General features: G+C 38.5%; 1 long non-coding RNA gene across 5 annotated transcripts in view; it reads right to left on the bottom strand.

Annotated features, from left to right (window-relative positions):
- LOC107399731 (uncharacterized) overlaps positions 1 to 21353 on the bottom strand; it is a 186050-nt gene that overhangs the window by 79415 nt on the left and 85282 nt on the right. For all 5 annotated transcript variants that reach the window (XR_013042045.1, XR_013042042.1, XR_013042043.1 and 2 more), the window contains exons 3-4: positions 14110 to 14194; positions 13518 to 13701 (exon numbers count right to left, since the gene is read on the bottom strand). This is a non-coding gene — a long non-coding RNA (uncharacterized LOC107399731). The remainder of the gene's footprint in view (positions 1 to 13517; positions 13702 to 14109; positions 14195 to 21353) is intronic.

A 21353-nucleotide genomic window follows, 5' to 3' on the forward strand; every position in this document is an offset into this window, starting at 1 on the left:
AACTCTGCTAATACTGAAATCTAGGCTAGCTATAACTTTGTCAGCTTGACAGCATCAGACAACCAGATCCTTCCACAAGGCTATAGCCAGATTTTAGCTCATTTTAAAGAAAATATTCTAAAATATAGAAGTTTAGATAAGTTATAAAGGTTTAAATATGGGTATAAGAAAAGTCTGATGATATGAAAGCTTGTAAGCTTTTAGGATCTCAGAAAAAGATTTAAGATATAAATGCAAGTTATAAAGAGATAAAGAACTGATTTAAATAGTAAGAAATATTTCAGATTGCCCTCCCATTATACAATATAACAGTTCAGAGCTTAACATTTAATAGAGTTCTGATAAGCTTGTAGAGCAATGACTACTTACTGTTCAGTCACAAGCTCAACATTTTACATTTATTTTAGTTTTCATCTAAATATAAACCTAAAGGTACTTCTCTTCAGCCAAAAATCTCTGTCTAATTTATACCTGGTTCTCAGGACAGAAAGAAAATGCACATGTTTTTATCCCAAATCTGTAGTTCTTGTTGGGACTCAAAGATATGAGTACACTTCTGCTGTTTTACATATACTCATCACCTGCTTTATCTATGATATGGATTTCAGTACAGATTGGTGATATTAATGTGTCTAAATATTTTATGTCATTTTGGAAGAAAGTTTGTGTAGGACTCAGAGAATTAAAAGAGTCATAAAACGTTGATCCACTTCACAGAGGCTGGAAATTACAGCTTATTCCTAAAGATTTTTTTTTTCTCTCTCTCCTGGTCTTGGAATCCCTGCTCTTCCAAGTTATCAAAGATGTGATCCTAAGGGTTCCAAACAAGTTCATAAATTTTAACTTCTGTTCCTAGTTTCAATTTGTATCAGTGGATTTTCTCTTGAGCTTCAGTTACTGACTACACTGATCTCGTTGACTATGAGCTCTAGACTCACTAATTTCTAAATGGACCTGCTGAGCCAAGGGATTGTTCCTATTCTTTACAGCTGGGTTAGATAGCTACATGCTTTTGACAAATGCCCCATTGCCCAGCCTTTGACCAGTCTTTCATCCTTTTATTTGTGGGTGGGGTACCCTAACAACAATGCCCCAATGCCAGCTTGAAGAAGTTCCAGAAGAGAATACATCATCCCAAATTCCCTGTCCAGAATAAGGCTGAAATGCTGGTTCAAAAAGAAACTTCCTGGCATAGAGGCAAGACAGCCAACTATAATGCCCATTGACATACCAGAAAAATAGCTTCAGAATTATCAATTGATAAATTTATTAACTGAAATGGTTCTGCAATAGGATAGGACATTTGACCCTCTTTGTGCAGAACCAAGGAGATATTACTCATTAAATGAGAACTATAGGGCCTTAAGAATGGCAATAGATACAGATGTCACTGCCCTGGAAAAATCTGTTAGCTAATAGTTCTTAGGTTCCAATACCCCTGGACCCCTGCACTGGTAGGATTCATGATTGACTCCTATAATTGGTACTTGTGAAGCAGGAAATGCGCATGGGCCCCAAAACAACTTGACCACACAGCTTTCATGACAGGCTTAGAGATCCAGACACAGCTTCTCTGACAGGCTTACTGGCAGACAACACCCAGACCCAGAAAAAGCCATAGCCTGACCCCACCCAGGGAGGGCCTCCATCTAAGGAGAAGTACCTGACATCCCAAACATTCCAATCATTAGATAAGGTGGCCAGATATCCCTGAGTTTAGCACATACCTATTTTTGTTTTAAAGATACCCCTATACAAATGTCAGCCAATCAGGCTACTGTAGCCTGGAAATCCCCTCACCCTAAATACTACTATGATAATAAAAACTCTATCTCCCCTGGCTCAGGGCTTTCTGCTCTCACCTCTGCCTCAGACAGACAGAGAGACTAACCCCTTGAGCTTGAAAATAAAGGTTCTTTGCTTTTACACATGGCATGGGATTTGGTCTCTGGTGGTCTTTTGGGTATCTCTGTGATCTGGCCATAACACACACACACACATGTATATACAATATCATATTGTATATGCACACATATGCAAAGTGTACAGTAAAACTTTAGAAAACTGGAAAAGTCAATTAAAGAAGAACCAGAACCTGATTGCATTTCATCATTATAGATGGTCAGGGTGAATATTAAGAAAATGGCCATCTTAAATAAAAGTAACTAACAGATTCAATGTAATCCCCATCAAAATCCCAGCAAAAACACATAAATAATTGAAAATTCATGTGGAAATACAAAAGACTCACTGTAGCAAAAAAAAAAATTCCCTGAACAATAAAGTGCAAGAAATATCCACCTTCCTATATTTCATGTTATACTGTAGAGCTAAAACAATAAAAACAATATAGTATTGGCATAAAAACCAAGAGATCTAGGATAGAACCAACTGCAGGGGGCTGTGAGAATGTACAGCAGTGACAACTAGTGATTAACAGGTTGACCCACCACACCCACCTGATGGGGAGCCCTACCTGGCAAGGCAATCGGGTCACTGACTGTGGAAACCAGTTGTTTTCTGTCTGCAGTTTCTCTCATGTGCCACTACATTGCTTCCCTAAGAACTGATATGGGTGTTTCCCCACTGCTTAAGTGTTCATCTGAAGAATATACTCCTCTTTGGGTACACTTATAGTTGTGGATGGTCAGGAAGTTGATTTCTGTTTAAGCTGTATAATCCTGATGTATAGGAATAATACCAGAGTATTCTTCTACTGACACAGGAAAGTAACGATAGTCTCAGTCTCAAAGACAGCTAATGTTGGAGTTCAGAACAAATTCAAAATAGACTAAAAATGACCCCTGTAGAAAACACACAGAGACTAATTCCCAGGTGTTGTATACTGCTAAATCAAAGCCAGGCTGTTTACATTGAGATCTGGCTCCTTGCAGTAGCTCTCTTTTTGCACGTACTCTGACTGTGCTCAAAGTTCAGCCAATTGTTTACTATCTGGGATCTCTCACCAACTTAGAGCTACATGCATAAGTCAATGTGACATTACTAGCCAGAGAGAAACTACGTGACTCATCTTACATTTTTAAAATAGGTAAGGCTCTGAAAAGGTAACTTTTTCCAAAGTTTGGCATGAGGCAGCAGTGAACGTGTGGAGAGAGAGAGGGCTATGGAGAGCTTCTGGAGAATATCAGTGAAGTGTATGTGTGTGTGTAAGAGATGAAGAAGAATCATCATGAGAAAAGTGTGAAGGAGTGAGTAGGTGAAAGAGTGAGAAAAGAGTAAAGAATAATGTAAAAGAAGGTGTTTAGTGAGGGTGAGAGAGAAAGCTGTGTGAAAGAGCTGCTGCTACATAGAGGAGCCTTGCCTAGGAACTGTGTGAAATGCTGTATGGTGACAGAGCTATGTAAATGAGATGTTTAGCTGTGGCTGTGGAGATTTGTAGCTGTGTGGAGGCAAGGAAGATGAAGCTGGTGTGGAGATTTGTAGCTGTGTGGAGGCAAGGAAGATGAAGCTGTATGGAAAAGATTTGTAGAAGAGAAATATATGATCTGGGCGGTGGTGGTACACGCCTTTAATCCCAGCACTTGGGAGGCAGAGGCAGGCAGATCTTTGTGAGTTTGAAGCCAGCCTGGTCTACAGAGCGAGATCCAGGTAAAGCACAAAGCTACACAGAGAAACCCTGTCCTGAAAAAAAAAAAGAACAGAAATATGTATAAAAAAATGTGTAGTCATGTGAAAAATGTATGTATGTAAAGATATGTAGCTGTATGTAGCAGTTGTTACATTTGTAGCTGTGTGGAGACAGAAAGAGTCAGAAACCATTCTAAAGCTAAAGTAAATAGAAAGTTATTATCAGAAAGCATGTGAATTTCCTTATTTTACCAGTCAGATAGAAATTATTTTAAATAGACTCAGATAGAAAATGCCAAGCACTCAGATATATGAGAAATTTCTCCTAATCTTTAGCTACTCTGAGGTTTTCTATTCACAACCCTGGGGCAGTCTAGAGGAGCTCGCCTCCAACAGTTTGTGATAACCGACATGACTGTCAAAAGAAAAAAATTGTTGAAGTGATTCCTAATCATATTCTGATATACTCATAGATTGTCACCAGAAGGACTTCACTCAGCAGCTGATGGAAATAGATGCAGATAACCCCAGCCAAACATTAGGTAGACCTTGGGGAACTGTGTGTAAGAGGAGTTGGAAGGATTATAGAAGGTAGAAGGCCAAGTACACCACAAGAAAAAAACCACAGAATCAACTAATCTGGGCTCATAATGACCCACAGAGACTGACTTGACAATCAGAAAAATGTTGTATGGGATTGATGTGCACATATGCTACAGTTGTGTAGGTTGGTCTTTTTTGGGGACTCCTAAGAGAGGGAACAAGCTCTGACTCTTTTACCTGCTTTTGGAATCCTTTCTTCTTACTGGGTTTTCTGCTCAAGGTTTAAAATGAGAGAAAGTGTCTAGTCTTACTGCAACTTGCTATGCCATGGCTGGCTGATACACATGGGAGACCTTAACTTTTTCTGAAGAGAAAGGAGGAGTGGATAGTGGGTAGGGAAGGTTTCATGGATGGAATCAGAAGAGAAGTGGGAAGAAGGGGAAACTATAATTAGGCTGGGGAAAATTCATTAATTAATTAACCAATTAACCCCCCCCCCCAACACATAGATTGACAGAATAGAGTTGAGGACTCACATATAAACTCACACTATAATAATCATCTTATTGTTCACAACAATGTAAAAATTTTCAATGAATGGTGCTGATTAAACCACACAACTACATTTATAAGGATGAGACTAAATCTTTACTTCTTACCCTGCACAAATTCAACTGCAAATTGATTGAGGATTGCAACTTAAGACCTGATGCCCTGAATATGATAGAAGAGAAAGCAGGAAACATACTTGAACTCATCGACGAGAAAATGACTTTTTGAACAGGACAATGATATCACAGGCACTGTGTTCCACAATTCATACTTGTGACCTCATGAAATTAAAAAAGTTTTTTTACAACAAAAGATACCATCATTCAATTGAAGGGACAGCATTTGGATTGGGAAAAAGGTCTTTATCAGATATTCATCTGATAGTTTGTGGAATATAAGAAGCACTCCTAAAACTAAACACTAAAGAAAACAAACCTTCTGCCTGGTGGTAGTTCATGCCTCTAAGGCTAGCACTCGGGAGCAGAGGCAGGCAGATCTCTAAGTTTGAAGCCAGCCATGTCTACAAAGTGAGTTCCAGGATAGACAGTGCTACACAGAAACCTTGTCTTGAAATCAATACAAAACAAAGAAAAGCAAACAAACAACAACAAAATAATCCAATTAAAAACTGGGCCATGAATGCATAAGTATATTCATATACCCATGCTATTACAGTTGGTGGTGAAAGAGGCCATGGATTGAAAGAGATCAGAGAGCCAGGATTATGGGAGTGTTTAGAAGGAGGAGGGAGAATAAGTACTATAATTAAATTATAATCTCAAAATTAATAGAATTTTAATAGTGAGGCCATTAAACTTAATTCTCAAAAGATTAAGTTCAAATGGCTGAGAAATATTTTATAATTCAACATTCTTAACTCTGAGGTATTAAATTTAAAAATACTCTGAGATTTCAAGTCACACCAATGAGAATGGCTGAGATAAACACACAAGCTAAACAAATGCAGGCACAGGTGCAGGGAAGGAGGAACCCTGGTAGAAATGCACACTGATGCATCCACTATGGAAATCAGTGTGGAGGTTATGAATGAGCTAGAATTAGTGGTACAGGCACAGCTGAATGGAATGGCAGAAGTCATAGAGCCAGCACAGCCGCTTGACAAAGATCCAGGAAAGCTGAGCCACATGATGACTGCCAGGACACCTTTTTTTTTTCATCTTCACCTGTTGAGTACTTGCAGGACTTTTAATATCTGTGCAATATTAGAAAAACTAGGTTGATGGAAATTTTCTTATGAATCATTTTACACCTTCTCCCAGGAATGGGAGAACATAAGCTTCCCCAGAACAGTCGTGAACATACTATTCCCCTTGCTTCTAGAGAGATATCCTTATCTATGTGAAGGTATTTCCTATGCCTTGGAGGTTGTGACACACATAAAGAAGCCAGAGGAATGCTCATATGGTTATGAGACATTCTTTAAACATCTGTCCCTGTACTTACACAGAAACAAGACATTCAAAACAAAGTAAATGTAAAAAGGTCAACAAGATTTGGTGGGCTAGAGGAGTTGGGAAAAGTTCAGAGTACAAGCCTTTATCCACTGTGCATTCAGACAATTATGTGGCACACAACTCTGCCCTACCCAAAGACATATTGATGAGCAAAGTATGGAGTAGAAAGACAATAAAAGTATGAGACCAAAGTTAGAGAACTACAACCTCACCAGTAGGTATTTATTTTAGTTTGGTCCTTAGAGCACGACTGACACTTGATAAAATAGAAATTCAAAGACCCCAGCTAGACCTTGTGAATTTTAATGCCTAGGTGGATGTTATACCTTGTATTTTAACAACTCCCAGGTGAAGCAAATGCCCATTAAATTTGAGGAACAATTAGTAGCCCTAGAGGAATATCAGAATTAGGGAGAACTGCTGGAGAGAAAAGCAAATATCCAGTACTGAAGAAAAGACTGAATTCTGTACCTATAATTAAATTACCCTGCTTGATCAATAAGAGGCATGTTTCTGATTAAAGGGAAATATCATATAGCAGGTAGAGGAAGGATTTAAACAGTGTACATGCTAGTGGAAATTAAAGAGGAATAGACAGGAGATTGTAATAATTGTATTTATACAAGACAAAGTGTCTTCTGGAATTAATGAGGAGGTCAGAGAAACCTGTGGAATCAATTTTATGTAGAAGGAATATGTTACAAGATTTATTTTATTTTAGGATGAGATAGAGCAAGTCTAGTCTGAGGAGTGGGGAGTAACAGTTGAGAGATACATTACAGTGAACTGGAAGGTAATAGGGTGGTAAGGAGCAGATCCTAATTGTGAGGCAGATAAGGGAGGTCTCACAGAATTTTGAGATGTGGATCTAGTTGGAGGATCAGGTAAGCAAGTGGCTAAAGAGCTAAGGATGTGTTTGGGGTGGGAATGAACAGAATAGCTGTCTGTCTGATTAGGGAAGTCTCTAAAGGCCTTTATGAGCTTATTGACTAGGAATCAGCAGGCCTACCTGGTGGTGATGGGAAATGGAGTCTTAAAGGAGTAGAGCTGGTAAAGGAGAATTTAGACTTCAGATGACTACTCTCATATGCTAAGATTAAAAATCAATACAAGTATATAAATATAGACATCGTGCAAAATATCATTCTTATTCCTTTGGGGGGGATGCCTATACATGGAAAAGAGAAGGTATTACATAAAATGTTGAATTTCTCTGCTTAATACAACTTTAGTCAGATTTCCTACCTCTGATTAGGGCTGTCTTGGCAGTTTCCAATTTTATCAAAGATACTGCTATCATAGATTAACAAGAGTATTCCATAGTAGATATGTAGTAATGTTTTTCATCTGTCACCACCTATGGTGGTATTCTATTTGTACTGAAATGTGATTTTAATTGTATGTTAATAAAGTTGCCCGGGGGTCAGAGCTATTAGAGCCATAGAAAGAGCATGGCGGTGGTGGCGCATGCCTTTAATCCCATCAATCTCTGTGTATTCAGGGATATAGCCAGCATTGGAGACATATGCCTTTAAGACCTAGAGGGATGTACTTACAGGCAGTGACGAGGCAGTTATGTGTTTGGGTTTACAACCAATGAGAAGGCAGAACAGAAAGATTATTTAAAGACATACACACAGGAAATAGGTCTCTTTTTCGGGGAGCTAGGAGCACCACAGGAGGAAGGGTAAGATTTTAGCGCTGAGCTCTGACCTCTTGGCTTTCTCTTTTACATTGGTTCTGTGTTTCTTATTTAATAAAATGGTTGGTTACATCTACAACCACCCATCCATGGTATCTTGTCACACTGAATTAACTTCAGCCAGAATTCCAAGTAATGCTCAATAGTCATTAATCTTCTGGCCTCCCTAATTTTCCCTGGATCATAAATTCACACTTTCCTATGTTTTACTTTGTGTCAAGCCAATCTCTCTTTACACATGAAAACTCTGTGTTAGTGGTCTCTTTCTATACATCAAGGCTTACTTTCCACATGCTTTAATAAGTTATCATTGAGTTCTAGACATGGAGGTATACATCTATTAATCTAGCACATGGAAGTCAGAGGAAGGACTACTGACACAAATTTAAGGCCAGTTTGGTCCAGTCCAGCTAGTTCTAGATAAGAAGATCCTGTTTCAACAAACCCACTATCCTCCCCCAAATTATTACTGAATACATGTCAAATATTATACACACATACACACAAACAGACATCATAATATTGATATATTATGCAAAATTCATGTGAAACTTTAAAGGGTCTGCCTCTCTCTCTCTCCCTCTGTCTGTCTGTCTGTCTGTCTGTCTCTCTCTCTCTCTCTCTCTCTGTGGGTATGTGTGTGGGGGTGTGTGTTATTGCAGAAAATAGGCAACTAAAAACCCCTTTCTTTGGCCTCAGTCATAACAGCCATGGTTATAGAACTATATGATAGTTAATTGAATGGAAATTGTGCTTAAAATGAATCTCACTGAAACAGAAAAGGAATACGCTGTGCCATCAAAAGCACCAACAACTATTTCAAGAAATTTTGACAAATGTATTAAAACAACACAAAAATATACTGAGAATGGCATATAAATTGACAGCTTCTGTAATCATAGCATAACTGCAAAAGTATTTTCATTTGTTATAAAAGCAAAAGCTTTGTCAAGACATTTCTAAGTCTATATCCAATGAAACAAGTAAAAGACTAAATATAAAAGGTTGATATTTTATTATTTGTATTTATATTTGTGTTTTGAGACAAGGACTTGTTAGCCTGGAACTTAATCTGTAAACCAGCCTGGCCTGAAACTCATAGATATCTACCTGCCTCTGCTTCTGAAGTACTGGGATTAAAGACATGCTACACCTGGAACACTTATGTAAGACAGAGTCTCAGTAGCTGGCTCTGACCTCCAGATACTCTTAACTACACTTCCCAGAAGCATGATAATAGGTGTGGGCCCCAATTGCCTGACTTTGGATATTTTCAAATTTGCATTGCACATGTGTACATTCTAGTGAGGGTAAATATAAGTCCATGTATTAAAACAGTAATACTGACTATCAATGCAGTACATATAGGTGATACCAAAACAGAGTGTTGAATATGGCAGGAGTATTGTGTATGAGGTTAGCCTAAACTAAAGTGTAAGACTTGGTTTCAAACTACCAAAGAAAAAAGAAACTACTAAGCTCCCCCAAAAAACTAACAAATAAATGCTTAAATTTTGAAGGTAAGTAAAAAATTTAGAAAATATAATAAGTCCCTTTCCAATGACACAGAAATGAAAACCAGGATAGGATGTAGCCTGCCTTTTCCAGCACTTCAGAGCAGAGAAAACTGGGGCCCTCCACATGCTACTGTCTCCTTCAGTGCTGGGATTGAAGGCATGCACCACCAAACCCACTGAGGCCTCCCTTCTTAAGTCCCAGAGTATATGCAGAACATAGGCTGCAGTTTTCTGCAGGAATAATGGTTTTCAAAATGGGCTCTGATTGGGACAGTGGGTGCTGCAGAGTCTAAGACAAGGACTGATATTCAAAGTCTGACACTGTAACAATGGACTGTTAAAAAACTCTGTCAAGTGCTTGACTAGTATTTTCCTGGCTCCATTCCCAGTATATTATAATACAGAGTATGGAGGCGCACACCTGTAATAACAGCATCCAGGTCATGGAGGAAGGAGGATCAGAAAATCCAGATTATTCTCCACTGCTGCAAGCCGCAATAATAGAAAGTAGGATTTCAACTCATATGACAAGCTAATACCTGGAAGAAATTCAGGGCCATTTGTAGGTCAAGCTGAGGCTCAAGGAGTCTTGGTGATATTGGCATTTGATTATTAGCTATTTCCTATTATGAATTTCTTGTGTGCTATGTAGCTTTTCCATCATTTATTGGCTAGTGTTTCCCCTCTACTAATCGAATATTTAGATAACCTCCTGTGCAGTAATACAGCCAGGATCCCTAATTTCAGGCCTTCTGTCATAATCATCATTAGCAGCATCTGGCCAGGATCATCCCTGGATGGAAGAAAGTATCTTATCACAGATACCTCTGTACTCTTTAATAACAGACTTAAGCATCCAGACTATCTGTTTGAGAAGGCCTGGATGATGTGCTTTCCAAAGTCTTATCTCAGTTTTAGATCCTCCTTTAACTATTTAGTCAGAACCTAAATTCTACTTACAGGTACATCAAGCAGACTCAGGAAACCCAGTCATCCAGAGCACTCCCCCGCCCTGCCAAAAAACTGCAGTCACCATGATAGTATGGACAGGTAAGGGGTCAAAGGAAAATAAAGCAGCTTTATTTCCCCTTGTCACTGATAGTCTCCTAACACTTTAATTACCCACTTCTAAGAATATATAGTTGAGCACCTAAAATCCCCCTTGCTCAGAAATAAACCAAATTCAGCCCTTAGTTGACTCTATTCCTCATTTGTCACTTCTTTTTGGGGTTGCAGATGATGTCTGGCAATTACTACTCTTTTGTGTGGATTTCATTGACCCTCCTTTTGACCTTGAGGGAATTCAATCCTGGTGACCTTGCTTTACCCAGAGCATTGCTATTACATGGGTATGTAACTGTAAACCTCAAAGATTTGGGAGGGTGAGACAGAGAAAGGAAAGAAGAATGGAAGAACTAGATAGGAAAGAACTGGAGAGGAACGAACTGAGATGGGGAAGAACTAGATTGAAGGGCTACAAGAGAGTACCAGAGAACAAGATGGAAGATGAGGAAGAAGCAGATAGGGAAGAACAAGATGAGGAAAAACAAGATGAGAATGAAGGAGATGGGAGAGGAGACAAGAAGGGAAAGAACTAGATAGATGAGAACCTAGATGGGGCAGAACTAAGGTGAGAAAATTAAGATAGAACTTAGAGGGAAGGCAGATACATGTAGAGTGAAATCAGGCAAATAGGAGCTAGGCATAAGAACAGAACTGAAGCTGTGTAGATAGAATGTTATCATAGAGGAATAAAGTAGATGGGCAAATGAGCTAGGTGTACTTAGATTTTTTTCTCAAAATAATTCATGCTCTTTGTAGCTTCTCTTCTGGGCCCCTGGGAAGAAGATTGTTAAGGCAATACCCTAATAATTTTCAAGACTCTACCATAGCAATCTGGTGGTTAACTTGGGATCCATGAAACCGCACCCCCCCCCAAACAAAAAGAGAGAAAAAAGATAAACAGCAGATATATGGCAATATATTGTAGCTAGAGTTTTCCTGCCTTGCCCACAGTCAGGACAAATCTTTGTCACCCACCCATCCCACAGTTGCTCAGACCCAACCAAGTAAACACAGAGACTTATATTGCTTACAAACTGTATGGCCATGGCAGGCTTCTTGCTAACTGTTCTTATAGCTTAAATTAATCCGTTTCCATAAATCTATACCTTGCCATGTGGCTCGTGGCTTACTGGCATTTTCACATTCTACTTGTCCTGGCGGCTGCTGGCAGTGACTCCTTCTGCCTTCCTGTTCTTTCTTTTCTCCTCTCTGTTAGTCCCACCTATACTTCCTGCCTAGCCACTGGCCAATCAGTATTTTATTTATTGACCAATCAGAGCAACACGTTTGCCATACAGAACATTCCACAGCAATATATCACTGGGCATATGAGTAACACTATCAGTAAATACTACTATCTGAAAGATTGCAATTTATATTTATGGATTCATGAAAGGAAAACTCCAAGTTATAAAACATGATGATACCATTTCTACAAATCAAGTTCTCTCACTCAAAAATAATTGTGCCTTTCACCAATTTAAAGACACATGTAAAACATATGCAGTTTTGATATATTTCAGATAGAGATAAATACTGAAATATTATATGATCTCATTTACATGGATTGAGGTATAAAACTGAATTCTACAAAGCAGAGAATTGAATGCTTGTAACCAGTGTTGGGGTAAATGTTGGGTTAAGGGTAATGTTGGGTTAAGGTTCTATAATTAGGAGGCTTTGGAGCAGTAGCAGTTTTGAGGTAACTCTAGTTGAGAGTTTGGTTTTATAGAACTTAGAAACAAGTTATCATGGAAATTTAGGGGGAAAGAGGATGGCTGCAAAGATGACTGTAGGGTATGACTGTCAGTCTGCTTGATGGCTGAATCCTGCTCCTGATTACAAAGATGTCAAAAACCTCCTGCATCTTGGATTGTCCTTATAAATGATCTCGTATTTTAAAAGTACAGCATGTAAACTAAGATCTAAGCAGTGGTGTGGGACATGGAACAACATGGTGGACTCCATGGTAATCAGTCTACCTCCTATAGAAGTAAGGTGACAGTGGAAGGAAAGCTATTAATGATAGAGAATAAATTAAAAGTAGAATTACAGATGATTTTCAATGGCACTATCTTGATTACTGACAAGTATCAATGCAAAACCCATAGCTCTCTTCAAAAAGAGTAAATGAAGTTTATTCTGGATCCATTCTGAATGACCAACCATGATTTATAAACATAGATTTTGGTTTATTTCACATTCCATTTCCAACATGGAAGCAGTTTCAAGGAGTTTTTTTAGGTATTTTATACAAAACAAGGTCATAAATCAAGGCAAATTTAAAATACCTTGGGAGTTATATCAGAGAGACAGATACATCAAAATGGGGAACCTTTTCTGTATGTCTAACATGCTGTCTGATGACATTATTAATTTTTGGGTTGGTAGAAGCTAGTTGACTGATAATTTAACAGATTCTAAAAGATTTTATGTTTTGTTTTGCTTTTAATTTGTTAGTGACAATCTGTTAGTTATAACAAAACTTGGTCAAGAAATGCCTGTTCTGAAAAGCTGATCTTAGCCCAAGATAAGATAACTAGTCTCTGGACCTGCAACATTTCAATGTCTCCACAGTACTGAAATTCTAATCAGCCAACCAGTCTCTGCATACAGGGATTCTTTTCAAAAGTTTCATTTACACAGTGAAGGTAAAGTGAAAGGATACTTGGCTAAACATACTATGCTGAATTTTATGGAAAGAAAACACACAATGTCTCTGTTTATGCCACTTCAAGTCCCTTGATCTAGATGTTATAAATTAGGTTAATGATAACTGTGTTTGTAGCTTAGTGGTAGAACTTTTTAAACTACTTTGTATAAAACACTGGATATAATTCTTGGCAATGTGTGGAGGGAGTCCAAGGAGTCCACAAAAGTGAGATATTCCGATTCACTGAAAACCAGAGGGGAACACCCAAGTCCTCGCCCTCTCACATGCATTCATTAAAACCCACAAGGAAGTTATGCTAGGAGATTCACCCTGTGCAAACAAATTATGTCTCATGTGAATGGATTCTCAGTGTGTCACCTAATATGGTTAGTAGCTGTAGGCAGAATAAAAAACGTTCTTACCTCTTGTCCAGAAAGACTCTAGGGCAGAATGATTATATATGAAGATGAAGTCGGAAGGTCACTTGTGTCGCAGCAGCCTTTCCATCAGGCAATTTCCTGCATAGCTTTTACTATAGGTAATTATTCACTCCACAGACAGGATCATCCTAATCCTGTAGGGGTCCTGAACATCCGTTCAGGAATGCTGTATCTCAAAAAACAAGAGTGAAATGTTGTATGAGTTCATAATTGGGGTGGTCATCTAGACAGCTACTTCTAGGATCCAAAAATAACACTTTCATGCTAACATGTGCATAAACTCCATAAGGACTGCTCTACTAGGCTCTTCATTTCATTTCTTGGCTGTGTATCCTTCATATGGTATGGACTAGGCTTTGACAAAGATAGGGGTGAGACCTGTGATAGTTGCAGCTAACATTCAACATACAGCAAAAACAGGAAAACTAAGAAAGACAAGAAAGAAGAAAACAAGAGATATAGGAAAAGAGAAAGATGAAGAGTCAAATGTGGAAAATATACATAATATCCTAATGTATTTGGTGTAATCTATAGGAAGGCATAAATTGGAACATCAGCATAGTACTAGGATTACCTCTAAGTAGTCAACACTCTATAGAGGAAATCTAAGAAAAGAGATGATGAGCACTGCAGCTTAAGGTTCTCCTCAATGTGGAGTTCTGTGAAGAAATGAAATAAGCATCAAAACAAATAGAGTTTGGTTGTGGAGACAACAGGGGAGGATACTAAATGCATTGTAGTACAGGACAATATTCAGCATCTTGACAATGTATCTTAAACCTGTAGAAACACAAGAACCAGTCAAAAGCAACATAAATAGATGGAAATTAATGATAAAAATTGGAACAGAAATTTAGAGATGAGAAATGGAAAAATAAAATAATAAAGTAATCCTAATCGTAATAACTAAATCATCGTTTCCCAACCTTCCTATTGCTATGACCCTATAATATCCTTCCTCATGTTGTGCTGATCCCTAACCACAAAATTATTTTTGTTTCTACTTTATATTTGCAATTTTGCTACTGTTATGAATCGTAGTATAAATACCTGTGTTTTTATGATAGTCTTATTGACCACTGTGAAAGGATTGTTGATGCCCAAAATGGTGGTGACCAACAGTTTGAGAAACACTTGCTTAAATTAATCTGGGAATAAACATAACTATAGAAATGAAGTTCCTCTGTTATGAAAAATTTTAAATCTTGAAGAATGAAATTGATGGATATATCCTCGTGTTATGCATTAGAGTAACTACTATTATAAAAAGAGCTAAACCACAGAAATAGGCAATCTATAGATTTAGTGCAATTCCCATCAAAATTTCAATGATATTCTTCACAGAAGTTGAAATTAAATCCTATAATTCCTACAGAAGCACAAAAGATCCTGGACAACAAGAGCAAAGCTGAACACTGATAACAATGCTATAAATAGCCTCATACTTGATCTCAAGTTATACTACAGCCATATTTAAAAGTGGGAGATGGCAGGGTAACATGAGGAGGAGATGGAGGGGGAACTGGGGTTGGAATGTAAAATAAAAATAAATAAATAAAATTAAATAAACAGCAATATGCTGAAAGCAAAACAGAAATAGCCCTCAGGAGGCAGAGACTGGCAAATTCCTGAGTTGAGGTCAGCCAGATCTATAGAGCAACTTCCATGAGAGACAGTGTCATCTGGTATCAGGGATACTCCTGGAGGCCCACAGGAATGACCTCATGTAGGACTCCTGGTAATGTGGAGAGGGTGCCTGAGTTGGCCTTCTCCTGTAGTCAGATTGGTGACTACCCTAATTGTCATCATATAACCTTTTTCCAGTGAGTGATGGAAGTAGATGTAGATGTCCAAGGCCAGGTACTGGGCCGAGAGCCAGGAGTCCAGTTGAATAGAGAGAGGAAGGATTATATAAGCAAGGGGGCTGGTGGTTAAGATCACAATGGGAAATACATAGAGACAGCTAACTGGAGCTCATGGGAGCTCAAAGACTCTAGATCCACAGCTAGGGAGCCTGCATGGGACCGACCTAAAACCTCTGCATGTGGGTGACAGTTGTGTAGCTTGTTCTGTTTGTGGGTCACCGAGCAGTGGGTACAGTATCTGTCCCTGGCACATGAGCTGACTTTTTGGAACCTATTCTCTGTTGTGGGATATCTCCCTCATACTTGATGCAGCAGGAAGGAACTTAGTCCTGGTTTGACTTGATATGCCAAGCTTTGTTGACTCCCATGGGAGGCCTAACATTTTCTGAGGAATGTGTGGGGACAGGAGCACAAAAGAGGTGGTGGGCAGGAACAGAAGGAGAGAAGGGAGGGTAAACTGTGGTTGGTACCAGACTTGCAGTCTCTTGTCTCTGTTTGAGTTGTTTAAAATGTAAACTAGTTCAGGGTCCTAAAAGAGATTTAAGGATGATAGCATATGTAAACTTCATGAGAATAAGGTACGTATAAATTAGTAGAACAAAAATTATTATCTGTGATTATGTTTAAAAGCTTTAGATTAGCATGGAAACTAGGTTCCTAAAGTGCCAAAGCTAACAATGGGGTATCATGGACTGTCCCAAGCTGACAAAGTACCTGTCTGGGTTCACTCATAGGCAAATGAGGTGAGATTAGTACTGAGCACTGAATGCCTAGAGAAAATGTGACCAAAAAAGCCACAGGCTGTACTAGTGAGGTTCTGGAAGATTTTTAATCCCAGGCAGTAGTTTACAGAGAACATAAATGCTAAATAATAGAGATGATAAAATTTAAGTTTGAGGCTTGTGGTGGTAGCACATGCTTTTAATCCCAAGTGCTAGGTGCAGAGGAGGCTTTCTGTGATTTAAAATATAGCTTGCTCTACATAGTGAGTTCCTGGTCAGCAAGGACTATATAATGAGACCCTTTAAAATATTTTTTTAAAGATTAAGTTTGTCCTATTCAGTTTATCTCACCCGAAGTATGCAGTGTATATTTCTGTCTTGCAACAAGACAAACTGGTGCCAGATGTTGTTTGTCCAGCCCTAGGACTTTTAGCAGTCAATTTGTTTAATGGAGCAGCAAGGTTCATAGTACTGTCCTAGAGCATATGAGAACTGTGGAAATGGCTTGGCAAACATGAGAGCAGGCATAATGGTTTGAATGAGAAAATTTCCCTAGAGATTCTGATATTTGAACACCCGATTCCCAGGTGGTGGCTCTGTTTAGTGAGGTTTCGGTAGTGTAGCCTTGCTGGAGGAATTATATGACAAAGAGTGAGCTTTGCCATTAAAAGAGTTGTGCAAATTCCAGTTTGCTCTCCCTGCTTACTGCTTGTCCTCTACACGCTCTGCTTTATACCTGTATTTAAAGAGATAGCTTTCAGCTTCCTACACCAGCCACCATAATTGGGGAGAACTGTGAAGTTAATCAACACAAGGAGATGATTATTTCAGAAGATAATATGGTAACAAAACTGCTAAGAAAGCAATCAATTAGGCAAATATACTACATCACATTGTGCTCAACAAATATGCATAATTTATATATAAAATAAGATGTCTCTCTTGATCTAGGTCTCTCTGTTTTTATCTCTCTTCCTCTCCTTCTCACTTTCTCTTCTCATAAAGATGGTTAAATAGGGCTAATTGCAATCTTGAGAATAGTAGAAAGAGAAAAAACCTGCATATTGCCCTGTTACTTCACATGGGTACTCGGGGCCTACCAATGCGCAGAGTATGCACATGAACACATGCTTGCATGCTCGTGTGTACACACACATAATTATTATACACACACTAGCTATAATTATTTTTTATGTGTTTATTTAAAAAATGTGTATTTGTTTGAAACAACTCTGGACCTTGGAATTATAACCTTTTTATATTAAAAAAAAACAAAAATAAAAACAAACAAAAAAACATTTAGTGGAATGTTTCCAACAGTGGAAAATACTGAAGGGCCACTGAACTCAATGTTGTATTTACATATCTATATGTGATTAAATAATGATTATAAATATTTATTTAATAAGGTGAAATGCAAATGTGAATATAAGAAGAAGTTATAGATTTTCAACACTATATACAAAGTTCTTTGTTACAAGTAAATATTTATGCTTCTGAAAAAGAAGTGTTTATGGTGTTGTGGTGGTATGAAAGAAAATGACAGTCATAGGCTCATAGGGAGTTCCATTATTAGGAGGTGTGGCATTGTTAGAGTAGGTGTGGCCTTGATGAAAACGGCATGTCTCTGGGGGTGGGCTTTGAGGTTTCAGATGCTCAAGCCAGGCCAGTGGCCCTTTCTCTTCCTGCTGCCTGCTGATCCAGATATTGAACTCTCAGCTCCCATTCCAGCACTGTGTCTGCCTGTGTGTCACCATGCTTCCATGATGATAAATGACTAATCGTCTGAACTATAAGTCAGCCCCAATTAAATGTTTTCCTGTATAAGAGTTGCTAGAGTTATGACATGTATTCTCAGAAATAAAATCCTAACTAGGTCAGAAGTTGGTACCAGAGACTGGGGGGTACTGCTGTAATAGGCCTGACCATGATTTTTCTTTTTCCTTGGAGGAATGTATACTTTGGCTCTTTGAGTTAGGAAAGTAGTCGAATGCTTTAAGCATAGTTTAATGGGCCATATTTATAGGAGCATGGAAGACCATGGCACTGAGGGTGATTCCAACTGTGAGGGCCCAGATCAAGATGTCTCAGAGTAGAATATTAATACATGCTCTATAGACCATTCTTGTTGTATTTTCATGAAGAATGTAGATACTTTCTGGCCTTACCAAAATAAAATCTGTGTAAGGTTAAATTGGAGAGTTTGGATGAACAGCTTTGTCAGAGGACATTTCAAAATTACCCAGCATTGATTATGCTACTTAGTTATTACTGACCAGTGTTATGAAAATCTATAATGAAAGGAAGCAAGCTGAGTAATAAAATATACAGTTTGAAGAGAAAAGCAGCACCAGGAATTCCTTTAAAGAAAAACCTGGTGCTAAATAGAATAAAGGGAGTAGTGACCTCAGGGTAAGACCTGCCCCCCTCAGCTAAGCTTCCAACCAGTGAAAAGGAACTAAGAGGTTAGGTCCAGACATGGTGGCACACATCTTTAATCCCAGCACTAAGAGACAGAAGCAAGTGGATCTCTGAGTTCAATGCCAGCCTGGTCTATAGAGCAGTTTCCAATACAGCTGAGAATAGGTAGTGAAGGAAACATCAAAAACAGCAATATGGTGAAGATGTAATTGAATTAGGGGGCTATGCTCCAGATCCAGCAGTATTAAACTTGACTCAGACATGGAGATGTGGAGTTTAGAGTTTTCCTAACTGGTTTTCAGTCTTGTTTTGGTCTAGTATTTCCTCACAATTCTCCCTTTTGGAACAGTAATGTATATCCTGTGGCATTGTGTGGGGGAAGTATGCAATCTGCTTTGAAATTTTGATTTCATAGAAACCTACAGTTAAGAGAGTGCAATGAATCTCAAAAGCAACTAAGCTTTTAGTCATTGTTGAGACTTTGATAGACTATGGGGACTTTTTTGTTTGTTTGTTTGTTTGCTTTTTGAGACAGGATTTCTCTGTATAGCTCTGACTATCCTGGAACTAATTCTATAGCCCAGGATGGCCACAAACTTTGAGATTCATCTGCTTCTGCCTCCCAAGTGCTGGGTTAAAGCTGGGCATTACCACTACCTGGCTGACTATGGGGATTTCTGGGATGCAGTTTTAAATTATGATATGGTTACAAAGCCTATGGGAACCAGGAAATGTAATGTGGGGTTTTGAATGGAAATGGCCCACATAGGCTCATAGGGAGTGGCACTATTAGGAGGTGTGTCCTTGGAGTATGTGAGGATTTCACTTATTGGAAGAAGTGTGTCCCTATGGGTGGAGTTTGAGGTTTCAGATGCTCAAGCCAGGATCAGTGTTACTTTTACTTCCTGCTGCCTGCTGATCTGGATGTAGAACTCTCAGCTACCTCTCCAGAACCTACCTGCGTGTGTATTGCCATGATTCCTACCATGATAGTGGAGTAAATCTCTGACCTGTAAGCCAGTCTGAATTAAATGGCTTCCTTTATATGAGTTGCCTTGGTCATTGTGTCTCTTAACAGGAATAGATACCAAGACCGTTATATTTACTCAAGAGACTATATCAGCTACAAAGAAAATAAAATCATGAAATTAACAGGATAATGCATGAAAACAGAACAAAATATCTCTATGTGAGGTAACTCTCCTTCCAGCCCCCAATAAAAAACAAATACTGTATGATTTCTCTTGCATGAGAGTCCTAGCTAGAAACATTATGGTAATTGTGCTTACTATGAGGAAAATAGGAAACTAGAAATTAGTCACTGGTAGTTATTGATGTATTTAGAGAGAAATGGTCATAAAATACTTGTGAAATGAACATAGAGGAATTCTGAGACAGAAAGTAGTATAGTGATGGGGATGGAGAAATAAGGTACCAAGGGAAGGGTTACCAGTAATTAATTGTTCATGAAGAAGCTCCTTGGGAACTTGTAAACTTGCAATTAATTTCAAACTATAATAAGTGAGGTTTAAACAAGAATGGAGACTGGGGAGGGGCATGCAAGAGGTTTATGGTTTGATTAATGATAATGATTGAAATGATAAAGATTTTCTTATTTATTACTGGACTTTAAATGTTATAATTTTATATGTATGTGTATTGTGTTGCTTAATTATTATTGGCCAGTATTATGCAGATCTATAATGAAAAGAAGCAAGCTGAGTAAGAAAAAACACAAAATGTATAGTTTGTGGAAAAAAGGAACATAAGGAAATGGTTTAAAGAAAAGCCTGGCTAGCTAGTGTTGTTGCATATCTTTAATCCCAGCGCTTGGGAGCCAGAGGCAGGTAGACTTCTGTGAATTAGAGGCCAGCCTGGTCTACAGAGTGAGTTCCAGGACAGGCTCCAAAGGCTACACAGAAAAACCCTGCCTCAAAATCAATAGTAAGAAAGGCTGGTGCTAAGCAGAATAAGGGGAATAGTAACTTAGGGCAAGTCCCTGCCCAACTAAGCTTCCTATCAGTGAAAAGGAATGAAAAGGTTAGGTCCAGATGTGGTGTTACACACCTTTAATCCCAGCACTCAGAGATAGAAGCAAGTAAAAATCTGAGTTCAATGGCAGCCTGGTTTACTGGCTGTGTTATGCTAATGCAATCAAGCACAGGCAGTGAAGAAAACCATTGTTATGTCCAGATTTTGGGGACCCCCAAAAGACCACCATGAAGATCAAATCCTGTATTTAAAAGCAAAGAGCTTTTGTTTCAAGCTCCAGGCCTTGATCCCTATGTCTCTCAGATGTAGTGGTGAGAAGAGAGCCCTGAGCCCAGGCAGTGTAGGGCTTTTATCATAGCAGAGGTTGGGGTGAGGGGATTTCCATGGTTCAGGACTGTGATTTGCTGACACACCTTTAATCCCAGTACTCAGGAGGCAGAGCCAGGCAAATCTCTGTGAGTTTGAGACTAGCCTGCTCTATAGAGTGAATGAAATCTGGGACAGGCACCAAAACTACACAGAGAAAACCTATCTCAAAACAAAAACAAAAACAAAAAAAAACTAGTGCTAGTTTAAGATGCTTCATGTTGATACAATATTGACGCAAATTTAGTTATTCTTGTTATGGTATATGCATGTATTTCTGTTCCTGTTTAAAATATTGCAACTTTACAATATATTCTATTCTACTGAGAGAAATCCCAAGAAAGACTTTAAGAGTTTCTATGTTTAAAAAAGGAAGAGAGAAATTTGTGGGAAGTAAATGTCTGAATGGACTGATGGTACATGGGATGTTAAGAAAGTCAGAGGGGGCATGT

Source organism: Peromyscus maniculatus, chromosome 1, assembly GCF_049852395.1.
Source record: "Peromyscus maniculatus bairdii isolate BWxNUB_F1_BW_parent chromosome 1, HU_Pman_BW_mat_3.1, whole genome shotgun sequence".
NCBI classification, from domain to species: domain Eukaryota; kingdom Metazoa; phylum Chordata; class Mammalia; order Rodentia; family Cricetidae; genus Peromyscus; species Peromyscus maniculatus.